A 4,756-nucleotide genomic window follows, 5' to 3' on the forward strand; every position below is an offset into this window, starting at 1 on the left:
GTTTGGCGGGTCCGGGCTGGGGATTCGAACCCACCACCTTAGGTGTACGTGGCTGGCGCCTTAGCCGGTTGAGCTATAGGCGCCGAGCCTAGTTTTTCTATTTTTAGTAGAGGTGGGGTCTTGCTCTTGCTGGGGCTGGTCTCAAACGCCTTAGCTCTGGCAATCTGCCCATCTTGGCCTCCCAAAGTGCTAGGATTCCAGGTGTGAGCCACTGCACCCAGCCCCCACGTCACTTCTGACCTGGGGTGGACCCCTCCTGGGACTCTTTTACCCCTGCAGTCTGCAGGTGGGATCCTGGCCAACAACTCTTTCATGCCCAAAGGAGAGTTTCGAGAAGTCACTGTTTTTTATCAGTTGGTCAGCTACCATTTCCAGAGCCCTGCCCTGGAGCGGGGTGAAGTCAGCAGAACTGGTAGTGCCCCAGCCCCTCCTCCCACTGCATCTGCACCTCTGAAGAAGTGTAGGGAAGGACTCCTGGGGCCTCTTCATCTCTCTGCATCTGCCACCAGGTGAGGTCCCTTGGCCAGAGAAGCTGCAGGTTTGCAGCCTGGGAGAGGAGAGGGAGCAAAAAGGGGCCTCCCCTGTGGATGCCACAGAGGTCCTGGTTCTCATCCAGCCCCCTGGACTGTCCTGCTCCCAAGAAGCTTCTGCTGAGTCAGGACACAGGGCAGCCCAGGGGTGCGGAAGGTAAAGGCACTGGCCAAGTCAGCCTCCCAGGCAGGGAGGCCACAAAATGCAAGTCAGGGTGAGTTAGGCCCTTTCCGCCTGGCAGCAGGAATGCCCGGCCCGTCCAGCCCAGGCAGAGCCCGCCTGAGTCACCAGCTGGCTGCTGTCCCAGCTGCAGAACCCCCAGTGGCCCAGCCCACACTCCTGGAGGGGTCACAGCTGGGCACGCCAGGGCACGCCTGGGTTGGCACTGCGGTTCCCCTGGGTCTGGGAAGCCTCACCCCGGATCACAGCAAACATACTGATGCCCCTTCAGCACGCATCCCTCTCCAAAGGGAAAGAAACTCCACACTTTATTTCTTCACAACAGTCACACCAATGTAACGTTACAAACACGACAAACGTTTCCTAGCTCACTCTTCCTTTTGGACTCACTTGCCCCTTCTTCAATATCAGCATCTCAGAGTCTGCTCCCCACGGGTCTCTCTCAGTGCTTATGTAACAGCAAAACGTAAAAAAGACACAACACATTGGGGATTGGGATTGTTTTAAAAGCAGGTTTTAGCAGACACACTGTTCTGCATCTTCTGATGTAGCTCCCTGGTGTATGGGGACAGTCCTTCCAGGACAGCTGGACAGCCCGGCAGCCCCTTCTCATGCCACCTTAGTGCTGAATACTCGCGCAGCCGTGATGCTCTCTGTCAACCGAAACCACTTCGCTGCCAAGTTTTCACCACTGCTCCATGAACTTTCTCGAATATACTGATTTTTTTTCTATGTAGTAGAATCCCAGGGATATTTGCATCATTAGAGTTCATAGGTTTCACCCGGTGGCCACCATGGTGGCCCTGAGAGCCGGCCGCTGACTGCTGTGTCCTTCAGGTGAGCTGGGCCGGCTCCCCACCCACTGGCAATCTGCGGTGGTGCCTGGCAGCCTCCCTGCTACGCGCATTTCTTTGTTTAGGTGTTTAGTTTTCCTTGTCAGCATTAGGAGCTCTTTGTAGATTAAGACACCTGCCTTACCTGGATAGTTCTCAGCTGTCATTTGTCCACAGACTTCACTGTGTTAACGTTTTTGTAGCCAAATAGAACTCTATTTTTTTTTATTTTTGATCAATTGGTTCCTCCTTGTCCTGAGATTGTTCCTCTAATCCACTGAATTTCTTGTAAGGTATTTGTTCTTGTATTATTTGCTTTGAACCCACCAAGAACTGACTTTGCAGAGGTAAGAGGAAGCGCTCGCTCACTTTCTTGCAGATGGCCGGCCTGTGGCGCTGACATCATTTCACAACAACTCCCCCACTTCCCTGTGCTCACTGTGGGCCAGACACATATGTGTATTAACTCATTTAATCCTCACAGCTTCCCAAGGGGCAGGAATGGTTTTGTTTTGTTTTTTTGAGACAGAGCCTCAAGCTGTCGACCTGGGTGGAGTGCTGTGGCATCACAGCTCATAGCAACCTCCAACTCCTGGGCTCAAGCAATTCTGCCTCTGCCTCTCAAGTAGCTGGGACTACAGGTGCCTGCCACAACACCTGGCTATTTTTTGGTTGCAGTTGTCATTGTTGTTTGGCAGGCCCGGGCTGGATTCGAACCTGCCAGCTCAGGTGTATGTGCCTGGCACCTTAGCCACTTGAGCTATAGGTGCTAAGCTGCCGGAATGGTTACTGTCCCCACTTTTATAGATGAGGACCTAGAGCACATTGAAGTGAAATAATTTGCCTAAGGTCACATGGCTAGTAGCGGTTACAGCCAGGTGTCACCACTGGGGAACCTGAGACTCATCCCCTCTATGAAGTCCTTGTCACCCAGGTTTTCAAACATGTGGATAGAGTATTGGATATATTTTCCTCAAAATTCTTTGACTCTCCCCCCCATGGATCTGAGTTACACCTCCTTTCTTATCCCTCTATTTACTTAGAGACAGAGTCCCACTCTGTCACTCTGGGTAGAGTGCTGTAGCATCATAACTCACAGCAACCTCAAACTTTGGGGCTCGAGTGATCCTCTTGTCTCAGCCTCCCAAGTAGCTGGGACTACAGGCACCCACCACGACGCCCGTCTATTTTTTCTGTTTTTAGTGGAGACAGGGTCTTGCTCTTATTCAGGCTGGTCTTGAACTCCTGAGCTCAAATGATCCTCCCGCCTCAGCATCCCAGAGTGCTAGGATTACAGGCATGAGCCACCACACCCGGCCTCAGCCTAGTCTTGTACGCATCTGCTGTCCCCACCTCCCACACAAGGAAAATGCAAGTCATGATGAGATCAAGTCAGCATCTCATCCCTGCTTGTTGAGCCCAGCTCGTGCATTGGGTCCTTACTTACGGTTTCGAATAGAAGTTGGAAGGGAAGTGTACAGTGCTTTTCAGTTTCATCATTTCTGTTTTTATCAATTCCTTTTTCCTACTTGAATTATGTAGGTCCCTTTGTTTTTGTCCTCCTAGTTAAATACCGAAAGCATTTAAGTCTTTAATTTTCCTCTATCCTTGTGCTGTCCTAGAGGCTTGAGAATGAAATGTTCTTTTTTCAGTTTTTTTTGGCCGGGGCCAGGTTTGAACCCACCACCTCCTGTATATGGGGCCGGCCCCCTACTTCTGAGCCACAGGCGCCGCCCAGAATGGAGTGTTCTTAATCTCAGTGCTTTCTCAATGGCTTTTACTCTCCCTCCTCCTATCTTTTTTTTTTTTTTTTTTTTTGAGACAAGTTCTTGCTTTGTAGCTCAGGCTAGGGTACAGTGGCATCGTCATAGCTCACTGCAGCTTCAGACTCCCAGGTTCAAGGGTTTTCCAGCCTCACCCGGCTGGGACTACAGATGCACACCACAGTGCCCAGCTACTCCCTTTGTTTTGGTGGAGATAGGCTCTCACTCCTGAGCTCAAGCAATCCTCCTAAGGTCAGCCTTCCAGAGTGCTTGGATGTGTAGAAGTGTATTTCTTTTTTTTTTTTTTTCTTTCTCTTTTTGAGACAAAGTCTCACTTTGTCATCCCTGGTAGAAGGCCGTGGCATCATTCATTGCTCACAGCAACCTCAGACTCTTGAGCTCAAGTGGTCCACCTGCCTCAGCCTCCCCAGTAGCTGGGATTACAGGTGTGAGCCACGGCGTCTGGCCTTAGGAGTTTGTTTCTTAATTTTCAAATAGTTAAAATTTTGTTGGTTATACTTTTATTATTTATTGACAGTCTTATTAGATTATGATCAAAATAGGGACTTTTCCTTTATTTTTCTGTATTGATTAAGATTTTCTGTGTGGTCAAATATATTACTAATATATTTGTAACAATTCCATGAACATATAAATAAGATGTATGTTTTCTAATGTAAGAATTCCCTCCTATTCAGTCAAATGTATTGGTTATTCCCCTATATCATTCCTTTTTATTTACTTGGTCTGTCTAATTCCAATTCTGGCATCTTCCACTGTAAATGTTTTCTTATCCGGCTCTCCTTACCATTTTAGTAACTTTTGCTTTGGGTATTTAACTATCATTTTGCCCAGTTCATACAGGCTTCTGGCTTTTATTAATTTTGGTTTTCATCATCACAGCACATGTTCTAACCTTGTCTGGCGTTCATATTGCCGGCCCTGCCTTATTTTTTTGTGCCTGACTGTGTATCTTTACCGCACTGTGTTGTGTGCATCACTTAGACACCCAGCTAGGGTTTGTTTTCATATACCATCCTGACAATCTCTCTCTTTGTGTAGTCATTGAAATACTTGGTATTTTCTTTCCATTTCTCTGCATGTTTATTATTATTATTATTATTAGAGACAGGGTCTTGCCATGTTGTCCAGGCTGGTCTCAAACTCCTGGGGCTCAGGTGATCCTCCTACCTTGGCCTCCTGAGTGGCTGGGATTACAGGCAGTCCCGGAGTTACAAATATCCAACTGACATACAACTCACAGTGGCCATTATAGGTAATAGGTGAATGTACCTGTTCCAACTTACATACAAATCTTTTTTTCTTTTTGAGACAGTCTCGCTTTGTCACCCTTGGTAGAATGCTGTGGTGTCATAGCTCACAGCAACCTTAAACTCCTGGGCTTAAGCGATTCTCTTGCCTCAGCTGCCCAAGTAGCTGGGACTACAG

Source organism: Otolemur garnettii, unplaced genomic scaffold (genome assembly GCF_000181295.1).
Source record: "Otolemur garnettii isolate 467f Iridium unplaced genomic scaffold, OtoGar3 scaffold00046, whole genome shotgun sequence".
Lineage (NCBI taxonomy): Eukaryota > Metazoa > Chordata > Mammalia > Primates > Galagidae > Otolemur > Otolemur garnettii.